The sequence below is a fragment of the Neopelma chrysocephalum genome, unplaced genomic scaffold, assembly GCF_003984885.1.
Source record: "Neopelma chrysocephalum unplaced genomic scaffold, ASM398488v2 Primary Assembly neopelma1_25, whole genome shotgun sequence".
Lineage (NCBI taxonomy): Eukaryota > Metazoa > Chordata > Aves > Passeriformes > Pipridae > Neopelma > Neopelma chrysocephalum.
In genome coordinates this window covers 46,506,478-46,519,115 of record NW_020897694.1, presented here as the reverse complement: position 1 = coordinate 46,519,115, position 12,638 = coordinate 46,506,478, and positions in this window count along the sequence as shown.

The following is a 12,638-nucleotide window of genomic DNA, read 5'->3' as shown; positions in this document are numbered from 1 at the left end:
GCCGCCGCCCGCCGCTCAGCCACGGCATGGCCGCTCCGCCGCCGGGCCGCCGCCGCCCCGCTCCGGCCGAAACCCGCTGCCCGCCCGCCGCCGGGGCAGCTCCAGTCCCGCCCGGGCCGCGGCCGCCCGCCGCCTCCTCCTCCTCTTCCTCCTCCAGCACTAACAGGCGGCCCCGCGGGGAGCGGGACTCGGGCAGCTCCGGCTGCGCCGCGCCGAGCTCATCCTCCCCCGCGCCAGCCCCGCTCCAAGCCGGGACCAGCCCCGCCGCGCTTCCTAACCCCGCCCGGGACCTGCCCCGCGCCGCCGCGGCTCCCAGCCCCCGATCCCGGCCCGAGTGCCCCCGCCCCGCCGCTCAGCAGCGCCCCGCCGCCGCCTCCCGCCCGGCGCCTGCCCCGGCCATCTTCCCTCCCTCCGCCCCGCCCGGCCGTTCCCACGCCGGGGCTGCGGAGCCCTCCCGCCCCGGCCCGCTCCCCGGGGTACGGGGGAAGCAGCGGGGCCGAGCCCGGGGCCGCGCCCCGCGGAAGCTGAGCCCAGACCCAGGCACATCGGCGCTCAGAGAGGGCGGCAGCCTTCCGCCCGGGCCGGGGGAAGGAGGCTGAGGCCCCGTCGGGGCCCGTCCTGTCCTGCCTCGGGGCCTGTGCCTGTGCCACGGCCCCGTGGGGGGATGAAGGAAAAGGAGAGCCATGGCTGGCCCTCGCTGGGTCATGCCCGCCCGAAAAGCCTCGGAGGTGCTGAGCAATCTGGATGTGCACAGGGACACGGGGAAGGGATGGGGGTCTGCTGCAGAGCCTCAAAAGGTGATGGAGGAGAGGTGCTGGAGACCACAAGAGTCACGAAGATCATGCTGTATCTATGCTCGGATAAAGGAGAGTGGAAAACTGTACATCTGGCTTGCTTGACATCTCAACCTGGTCTCTTAACCCCATTCTGTAGAGCAGAAAGCAGCTGTGTGTGATTTGACCTGAGCCTGCTGGAGACTGCAGAGCAGGGTTCCAGCTACCATCTAGAACTAAATTCCACAAAACTTAGTTAAAACAGGGTTAAAAGTTGACCTGTGGTATTCCATGCTTTTGCAGGATGCTGCCTTCAGCTAAACCTTTGAAAATCTGGACATAAAGAGTTAAGATACTGCAGGATAAGCTTCTGAAAACTAGGAAAGGAGTTAACAATATATTCTCAAACAATCTTAACTCAGCCCCCTGAAATTGGCAATACCCTGCCAGGGATTATATTGCAATTCCAATTATGTTCCACTTGCATTCACCGTTTTAAGTTACATCTCTATGAGCATTAATTGCTGCAGTGTGGTTATAAGCACAGGAAATTAGAGGACTTTTACTCCTGACTTCTTGGGCTTTTCTCTGCCACCCCACCCCCCATAAACCAGTGGTTATCCAAGAGCCGTGCATGAGAGAAGCAGTATAGATAATAGAACAGATCTGACTTTCTGCCTATGTTTTGTAGGTTATTTCAGTGGTAGCAAACTGTAGTCTTCTTACCAGGGCTACTGTCAGCAGTGAGAGTAATAGATGGGTTTAGTGATGAAAGCAAAGTGGTGTAGGAAGCTCTGAGGGCAAAGGTGTAGTAGATTAAAAATGTTGTAAAGGTGTAAAATTTAGCAAATGCGAGGTTGTAGATCCAATCATCAAAAGCATAGCAGCTTATGTTTGGATCAACTCATCTCAACAGAGACTTTGTTTCAGCAAACACTGTCAGGCTGTTTCATGTGATCCCAAGAGTTCAGCACTATCTCTAGGAGCAAGGTGCTGCTTGTGTGCTACATATGATTTTAAGGAGTATTTCAAAGAGGGCAAAGTTAGGGCACAGTTCAAACTCTGTTTTTTGGTGGTTGCAGTTTCTATTATTTTAAGTATATCTCCCAGATTTTTAGAGGTTTTGTTTTTCAGACACAGGCATTCTCAAATGGCCTATGTCTATATTAACATTTTGGGAAATTGGATTTTTTTGTTTCAAAAATTACCTTCCCTAAATTACCTTAGCACAATGGCTGCACAGCTCAGCATCACTCCAAGACACTAGGCTAGTTCATAATACCTGCAAGCAGTAAAGCCAGGTTGCTATAATAATCCACCAAAACTAATTAGCCCTGCTGAGGATATGTGCAGCACTGCCCTCCAACATGGGCTGGTTCTTCCACATCAGTCCCTGGAGTCCCTAAAGACAATCAAGCTTCAGTGAAGAACCTGTAGATGGAGGTTGCAGAAACGATGTGGGACTGACCATGGAGACAGCAAAAAGGGGGCAGGGAGGTAAAGACAGCAGTAAGCAAGAGGGGAAATGGCAGGATTGAGTGTGGAACATTTCGTTCAGCTCATAGCCCTTCAACTAAATTCTTGTCTTAACTTTGGCAAATTGCTCCAGGTTAGAGCCAGAAAAGGAGTTGGCTGGGTTGTAGTTTCTCAGGCAGAATTATGATGCACATGTTCCATGTAAAACATGAGCTGTATGTCCAGTGTGTCCTGGATTTCATGCATTCATTATAAAAGCAGTTGAGGATGCATATGCTACTGTGTAAAGGAGAGGTACAAGATTTTCAGGTGCATTGTAGCTGCTTCTGCAATTGACAGGTTGCCTCTTCCTAAATCTTGAACAAGATTCTGCCTGGGCAAGGTTTGTAGGCTAAATGTGAGAACGTCCTAAAAACACTTAGATTTAAAATGTTCCTAGACTTCAGATCTAACTTTTAGGCTCTCTGTATCTAGAAAAAATATTAGCTTCAGCTAGGAGCTGAAGCTTCTTAAATGCACATGAATAAAGGTGTTGAAAAACCTGATTCCAAGAGTCCAGCCAACTGTGCACAGAGCTGCCTACAGGAACCAGTAGGAAATAATAGGGCTAGCACTTGCCTCACAAGAATAGAAACTCCCTCTGTCTGCAGCCCATTCATGCCGAGATGCCAGGCAGGAACTCTCAATTATTTTCCAGGCCAGAACAGTACCCTTCCTCGGATGTTACCTCATCCTTCTGCCCATTCCTTGTGAGGAAATGAACAAAGCATTCAGGAGCCAGGGATTATTTCTGAGTAACATTAAAAGGCAAGAAGAGAAGAACCTGAAAAGGTCACTGTAGTTTTCATGCCAAAGTACTAATTTGCAATGCATTTTGTGCCATCCTTACCCTGCAATGAAACCCTCCCAGGCCTGCATTGCAGCTCCCTCCCTTTTATTTTCCTTTCTCTTCAATGTCTGTCGTACTTCCAGAGGGTAAAAGCAAAAAAAGCGACAGAGAACCTGGTGCACCACAGCATATCTCTTGTTTGGGTTGCAGAAAGAAACCACTCTGCCAAACAAAGATGACCTGCATAGTATGAAACAGGTAATGACATCAAAGATCTTGACTTAAAATAGATAAAAGTCTGCCACAGGAAATTAAATGCTTGCAGTGCATATTATAATCAATCTGCACAAATGGCAATAAATCACATTATATCTAAAGCTATATCTACAAAGGTTTACATCTGTCCCTTGTCTCACCTATATCTTCTCCAGATATACATAATACACATCTCAATGCTCACGTATTTCACACACCTTCATTCCACACCTGTTTTCCTTTCCTTCCACTTTTTTCCACCCACAAACATTGCTCACACATTCACTCATTCCTCAGGCACACACCTATGCCCATTAACTCAAACTTACATAAGCAACTTTTCTTCATGTGCCCTTCCTTGCCATCTTCAGTGTTTATAATCACAGGTTCTACATATCTTCTCTGTTAAACATGCTCTTATAGCCAGGTCCATAATTGATATCACAACATTTTCCACAGAAAATGTAGATAGCATTTCCCACTGTACGTTGTAGATAACAAGTTCCAGCTTTCCTGCTGTCCACAGGAAAAGGCCTTAATTCTGCATAAAAATCCCAACCTCATTTTGGCACTCCACTTTTTTCTCACAATTGCTGGAAAATGGCAGTCAGTCAGAACTGATATCTCATTGTGTATAATAACAACTCCATCCTCATCTTCTAATTGTGAGCACTTATTTGCAATTTAGCTCCCATTTCCCAGATTTTCCAACCTGTGGGGGACCTTTATACTGTTTTGATAACTAAGTAAAAATTGTCACTTCTCTGAGATCATAGATGTCTTCTGGAACAGCAGAGCAAAGGCTTCTTCATCATCATTGTCCCAATGGCTACCTGTCACACTCATCCTGCAAGCTGGGCCTTGCTGCTTTTCCCATATCAAACATAATAAAATCATGTTTGAGAGACTGGGACATAATTTCTTATTAGCTCTGTCCCTTTTGATCTTTTCTGCTCGCTACACATACACATATGCAAAAAGATAAATATAAATGCAAAGATAAATTAGAGATAAGAGGACATAGAGATAGGTATACACCTACACATGAACACATATACACAGAAGAATAAATTGTAAGGCCCATCTTTCCAAACCAAATAAATATTCACATTGCACGTGACAATCTAGTAGCTGTTTGAATGGCTTCACTGCTGAGAAATCTGTCTCAGGGGGAGGCTCTCCTTGGGCTGCCATACAGAGATTTAAGCAACCCCCAGCATAGTGGAAACCTTACTGGTGGCCCTGCTTTTGCAGCCTCAAGCTGATGTGTCATCTGAGTTCTTTCAGAGGGCAGCTGGGCAAAGTAGGGATCTGCTACTTGGGTGCATGAAACCAAGTGGGACACTGTCCCTTCCACAGGGATAGCGATTGAGACAGTAGGGGAACTAGTCTCCTACTAGCACCCATCCCCATGGATTACTTAGAGGTTCAGGGATGGTATAGTAGGTGACAGATGTTGTAGGAAAGATGATCAGCAGTCATCGATCCACTTCAGAGAAAAGTAGCAAACCCTCAACTCTTGCTTGCTGTCAGCAGCCAAGAGCAGAGGTCCAGGAATAGAGGGTCTGTTGATGATCATTCTCTGGCTCAGCTACACTCAGTAGGTGTAAAGGTTGTCAGAAAGTAAAGCAGAAATGTAAAATCCCTGAGGGTTTTCCTGATGGGTTACAGAGTAGGGAGCTCTGTGTGTGTACATGTTAAGGAAGCAAATTTTTCCCTCTACACGTTGAGCAGGTCTGATAAGACATGTTTCTTGAGGCAGGGTATTTCCACATAGAAAGTAGTCTGAAAATCCCAAATCAGTGGGAAAAAAACCACAGAGGATGTCTGAATCTAACATGAAGTATAATGGAAGGATTTCACAAACAAGAGTGTTTTATCAGGAGGCATTTAGTCTCCATCAACAAGTCATCTGAGAAAAGAAGTAATCCTACAAGCCTTTTGTAATCATTGATATTTTTCCCCCTGCTTTTTCTCTTAATAGTACTTCTAATTAAATGGAGCATGGAAGGTCTGTAGTTACTGTCTTTGGGTCAGTAGTTCACATCCAGCTGAGGAAATAAATAATAACAAGCTATTGTCTGGTGCTTCACTTCCTGGTAGGGAAATAACAAAGAGTTGCATTGCGATAGTGCATAGTATGCATAGATGACACATGAGGTAGATGACAAAGAGGACAGTACATTTGAGCACATTAAGAAAATAGTCTCTTACAGTATTTTTAGTTCAAGCATTGAGGCTGTGGTTTGCCTTTGAATGAATGCAATTCAAATGCTTAGATACTCACCGCAATGAAATGTATACATGGCTATTTTTTCTCCTATCATTATGCCCATAAACCACTGAAATATGTATATAATATGCTCTTATAATGCATATTTGAAATTCTGTGGTGTGCCAAAATTCTTCACTTATGACATTGATTTAATACACCATATATAGGAGGAATTACTGAACAGAAAATTTTAAATAAACCTAATTATGTAGAAACAGAAAGTTATGATACTCATCTAGGCTTCACAGCTTAATAATACTGTGTTAGCTACAAACAGAAAAATTATGAAATGTACAGATATTAAATAACTATAGCAATAGATTTAAATATAGATCAATTCCCTAAGTGTGCAGCCTGCTAGTGTTCAGCTTGCATATCTCTTTCTAATCCTCTATTTCATGGCACCTACTCATTTGTCTCTGAGAGGCCTGGGATAAAGGCAATGTGAATTTCTTTTTGTCATTCCTAGTGTAACATTTCACTTGACTTATTTATCAGCTGTGAGTAGTATTTGCTTCAAACAGCATAAGTGCTCTTGCTCAGGAAATCCCACTGACCATGTTCCCCTGGACAAATCCCATTCTTCATGCTACACCTCATCTTGCCAACCATTTAAATGCCCAGATTCAGCATTTTATATATTAAAACATTTCAGATGTTTATAGCTATGAAAAGTTGTTTGTTTTTTTTTCTCACGGAGACACAAGAAATTTTTCATGTGCCTTCCTGTGGTACATTCTGTCCCGGCCAACTTTCAAGTCGGAAGCTCATCATGAAGTTCTGTGCATAAATTGCACAACATTTAAAATTTTAGATTTTTTAAATTCTCTATGGAGATCTGATGAGTTGGCAAGCTAATTCAGCCAATATAAAACTCCTGCTCTAACATCCCATGGCAGGGCTTGAGAGGGTAGGGAGTAGTTACTCCACAGTCACCTCTCTCTCATCTCTGTCTTCACAGTAAATACTCACCCACTTATTCTGTTTGCAAACTTAAGCCTATTTCACTTAAGTGCTTTCCCAGACAACTATAAATAGGCTCTTGGAAGTGGTAATTAAGTCAGGACCACATTCACTCACAGGAATTTAACAGCTTCTCCTGACAGAATGCAATTGTTTTTTCCTCTTCCATCCAGGTCTTTGCAATTGGCCACAGAGGACCTGGAACTTTAACAGTTCAAACCTTTTCCAATTTGATTGTATACTGGCACATTATTGTTCATTTTGCTTCGTTATTCATGCTGCTATTAATTTTTATTTGAAAAATAATATGAAGAAACAGATTAAGTCTGAGCTCAGACTTGTCATGTGCCGAAAATAAAATGGGATAATGGAAGAGCTGCCCTAAAGGACCCAAAGGCTCGTGGCTGCTAGGGAGAACCTGTGGAGATGTTAGAGACAATTCTGAGCTCCAGCATACAAAAATATATTTCAATTGACTGAGATTATAGTTTAAGGCTTATTGTTCTGTATTTACCCCATATTATACCAACTTCAGTGACTGCAATGACAATTTTGTCTTACTTGTATGACCATAATAAGTTGTGGAAAGGCAACTTCTCTACAAAAATTTGTTGAAGTTAGCATGATTTTTTTTTGACTGTTAGTTAGATTAAATTAAGAGGAAAAAAATTATCTTCCAGAATTTCATTTCACTTTCTACTTAAAGTACAGGAAAGTTGTTCGTCCTGTTAGACTTTACAAAGAGACCTCTCATGCGAGCATGTTTTTATATACACAGTGACCACAGCCCACTGCATTTCAGGCCCAACAGGAGATGGATTTTTGCCTCCTGACCTTAGAGCCAGTGTGGTGCTGTGCCACCCCATGGTGAGGAAGCCCCTTCCCTGCTGCTGGTGCTGCCTCTCACTTGGTCACGGTGCTCAGGTGAAGGCCTAAAGACTGGTTTGTGTCTTGTGCCAGTTTGAAAGATGGTAAATGTATTCACTGTTCTGCATAAAGCTTTTCTAAAACAGAAATAGAGAATGTTCTAGATAAATTACCATATATAGGCTCTCTGCAGGATTCCCCAGCACATTTGCTCAGTGACTCCCAATTATTTCAACAACACTGTAGTGCTTGTTCTCACATTGACATCACCAGAGAGATATTTATTCCAACACAATGTTTGCCATGCAGAATATGTCCAATTTGGTTTTACATAAGCACATTATTACAGTTCATTTTTCATTTTCATCCAAAGATGTATTGTCAGTGGTATTGCATACTCTTAGGGAAAGAAACAACACAAAACAACCCTCTCAACACCCCTTTTCTTTTTCTTCCCATCTAAAAGAAACGTGCCAATTCTCATGTGATTCAGTAAGTATACATTACAGTTCAGTAAGACAAGAGTAACACTGGCACAAGGCATGTTGTGATTTGGATACTGGAAACATTTATATACCTATATAATACCTCTGAAACACAAGTCAAACCAAAGTCCTTCCAGATCAGAACTGTGTTTCTGGCAGTGACTGCTACCCGCTGCCCAGAGGAGTGTAAGGACAAATCAGACATTTTTCAAGAACCGTCTTCCAATCTTCAGTGCATTCCAGCTCAGGATGTTCTTGCCCAGAGGCATATTCCTGTATGCAACAGCTCCCAAGGGATTTTATTTATTGAATGCATCAAACTGTTTTAGCATCCACAATATATATGGCAAAAATCTTTATCTATACCCTTGGAGAAGTATTATCTTTTGAACCTTTGTGCTATTACCAGTTGATGCCTCCTATCTGTTGTGCTAGAGGAAACTGTGATTATTTTCTGTCTTCTCCATGCAGATGCATCATATCTTCCATCCATCTTTGCTGTGATGTGGGTTTCATGATATTCCCAGCTTTATGGAGGAAGAAATCTCAACTTTATTTCACGCAAATTGGACTGAAGTGACCACTGCCCCTCATTCACCTTGATGGCTGACCAAGAAATCAGAAAACAGGATTGGATAATAGTCCCCATTGGATAATTTGAAATTAAGGCAAAAATGCAATTTAATGGTTTATTTTGGCCTTCAGTCCATTTTTCATGTGCAGTGGATGTGCGTAGAAGTGCTGAATATCAGAACCTACAAATGCTATACCAGTTCCAAAAAGCAGAGTTTCTTACAGAATTCCTCAGTATGCCCAGATCAGAGAAACAGAACCATATTACTATTATATTAATGTTATATGAGTATTACATTCATAACCAGAATAGTTCCTCATATAGCAGTCGTCACTATTTCCCCCTTTTTTTTTTTTTTTTGTTTGTTTGGTTTGGTTTGGTGTTTGTGTTTTTTTTTTAGTTTTGGGGGATTTTTGTTTTCTCTTTAATTTATTCTGGACAGCACTGCCAACCCATTTGGATGGATACTGTTCTTTTAAGCCAACAGCACTTGCAGAAATCAAGTAAATATTTTATAGTGATGTAACAGATCATTGCTAGATGTAGCATATATGCAAAGAATTTCTAATCTTTTTAATTTCATAGAATCATTATAGTTGGAAAAGACCTCCAAGATCATCAAGTCCAATCTTTACCAAAAGGTTAAAAACGGCAAAACAAAAATTAACAAAATTAGTTGGATGATTGTGCTTTGTAATTTTTGCCCTACATCATCCCCTGGTGAACATCGTCTCACCAAAATTACCTAGACAAATTACCTAGGCAGAAGACTTCACTGTAATGTGAGAGCCTTTAAAGTTCAGATATCCTCAAGTTCTTGTCAAATTTACAGTACTGTTTATATTTAAACTGACTCCCAGAGATTACATTTTAAATATAGGTGGATTAATATTCTCATTGGATCACATATAATATTAAGGAAAGTTTAAATGATCATGTAGGCTGCTTAAATTTTTTTACAGTGTTTAAAAACCTGTAATTAGCTTTTAAAATCTAAGATTTCTCAGCTATTTGAAAGGAAACTTGTAAAATAAAGGCTCTTTTCATTTTTTTTACCTTTACTATAGGAAAATCCACAAGTTTCTGTAATGCCTAGTATTGTAAAAACCATATTGCTATACTTGGTATAGCAATAATACAGCCTAAGGAAAAGCATCTGCTGAGCTCACAATATTGAATTAAGATCGGTATCCAGCAGTGAGCTTCTGTCACTAAACACAACAATCTGGCACAAGGTTAAAAATCAATTTTTTTATTCATTACTTGATCCAATGCCTCATTAGCACAGAAAAATCCTTATGTCAAGATCAGCACCCTCAGAACGGTTTGATGCTGCGGAGATCTGTGCTGAGTTGCTCCTTGTGTCAAGCAAATATAACTCTGCAGATTTGGTCTGGCTCCAAGCAGAAAGAACTTTTCCGTGCTCCTCTAGCAAAGCCAATGTATTTTCCTCTCTATTAATTCTTCTCTTTCTTTGGAAGCTCTGGATTTTTATATCTGAGTTACACACTGTGAATTGCCTAAGCAGATAATGAAGATACTATCCTTTGGTTTTATCTGTTATAAATGACTGTCTACCATCACAAAGAATGAAGAATTTTGTGACAAAGGCAGGGCTGCAACCCAGTTCTCAAGGACGGGAGGCAGCTGATTTAATCACCAGACTTTCTCTTTGAACACTATCTTGCCTCATTCACTAAACACTTCCAGCTTTTGGGACACAGAAGTGAAAAATGCAATTAAAACCAAAGTTGAAAGATTTAAAATGACACTGAGTGTGCAGCTTAAGAGACCTTCCTGGATGACCAGCATGGCACTGACCAGTGCCACTGCCAACAGACTCTGCAGGTCTAAGGGCTGTATTTCCTTCACAAGCTCTGACACTGGGATTGCCAGAGGGAAATTTCCATGGGGAAAAGTTGAGGGACTGCTGTTTTTTCTTAGCAGTTGCCAATATCCTGCAGACATCCAGCTGAAAGATGGAAGGGAGGCTGCCATGCCCAGCTTGCAGGCCTGGCTGTCCTAAAGAGGTGAGCTGCCTATTAAATGATTCCTTGGTTTGTAAGCCTCAGAAGCCACTTCTGCCAATAACTGACTTGACTGGGAGAAAAAAAATCTGTAGACCATTAAATGTTTCATGGAATTAAATCAACACAAAAACCAAACCGAACCAAACCATAAAAAAGCCAAAAGAAAGAGTATGTGGGATGTGCCCCAAGTCTGGTGAAATGTAATTTTAACCTATGCTTGAATTGAAAATTATAGATTATACTGGTTTAATTTCATTATCAGATCTGATAGAAAAATAGAGAGGTCACACAGAGGGAAAAAAAAGGAAAAAGAAAGCAAAAAATAAAGCATTAATTTACAATGCTATTCAGAATGTGATAATCGTGTGCATGAATGCTGTGATGGTCCATTGGACCTTCCTGGTGCCATTCAGCTGACATACATTATTAGTATGCACTTTTCTATAACAACTAGCTCTGCTGAAGTTTCGGTCAGCATGTTTAGGATGTCCTCTGTTCTGCTGTGAGAATAAGGAAAATCTAGAAAATGAGCACTTCAGGTGTTGTTCTCTTTTTCATTGAGAGATTCCTGACTGTGGTTCCTTTCTTTGCTGTGGCTGTCAACATTATGACAAAGTCATAGGATCACACTGTACCAAATATGTCCCTTGAAGCATATGTCAGTGGTATGCTTTAGGGCTGAAATAGTAGAATTTTCCTTTCCACAGTGGTTATTCCAATGCATTTTTTTTTCCGCAAGACAGTCTGTATACAAACTAGGTTAAGAGCAGCTAATTTTCCTGATATCATTACCCTTTGGGAGTATCATTTTACTAGAAATAAAATGACATATAATCCTGCCCCCTAACAACACCATTATTTATTACCACTCTATTAATAGATCCTGTAACTTGGTTTTATTAACAAAAGATATGACTGTATATTTGGCAGTAACTCTCTTGATATCAAGGCAAAAAGTCACAAGATTAGAATCATATTTTCTCAAAAACACTTTCTAACAATAGATAGAATTCACACCAAAGAACATCTTGCTAAGAATAGATGAAATTAATGTGTAAAAATGCTTCATGCACAATGGAAAAAATTTCAATAATTTTGGCTGGAAGGCTATGACAATTTGTGACAAAAAGAATATTATGCTGTCAGAAGCGCAGAAAAATATTTTAGCTCTGCTAGGGTGCTGCTTGATTCCTCACCCCCCACCCGAGTCTTTCACACTCTTTTGGAAGAAATCAACCTTCTTAAAAATTTGCCACTTTTAGGTAGTTGTCTGTCTCCTATGTTTAAAAAATATAGTTGTGAATACCACAATACCTGAATGAATATTGAGATTACTTTTTATTTGGATCAATTTTTTCTGAATGTCTATCATCCCACTGTAACTTGTCTTGAAGAGGAGGAGTTCTTCAGGAATACCTTCAAAGCTATCCCACTAATCCTCAAAACACAATTTGGTGATATCTGCACAAAGTCAGACTGCAGTTAGATTGATAGTGTGCTGGTGGTGTGTTACACTGGCTAATACTGTATCACACTTTCCTTAGACAAGTCGTTCTTGACTTTTCGAGCTCCTTCTTCAGCAGAACAGGATCCTGCCATTCTTAAATACTAGCCCTTAATTAGCATAATTAGCAGCCACAGTTTCTTCATTCTGGTTTTTATCATTCCCCTTATACCTGGGAGAATAAAAATCCAGTGTCTTCAGTTTAGAGCTGTAGTGTGTTTTTCAATGGTGACATAAATCACATCCCATGGCAATTAACATGACAAAGGACAGTCTGTTGTTAGGGTATAGTCAACATACTTGAAACGTCTGTGTTTCACATCATGTGAATATGTGACTTGAACTAATCACTCCTTGACACAGCTGTTATATCCTGACCAACAGGCTCAGCTCCAGCTCCAGAGATGCCACACTGAAGGAAGCACCCTCCAGCTAGAGCCCACTACTCGCACCGTGCAGAAAGGCAACATTCTCTGCTGCCCCCACCCCGAACTTCCCTTTGCCCTGTGCCCCTCTGCTGAGGTGGGGAACCAAGAACTGGGCAGCACCTTTGGGCGTATAAGAGCAGGAGCAGCAAGCTGTGGGGCAGCGCCGGTTGGTGAATCTC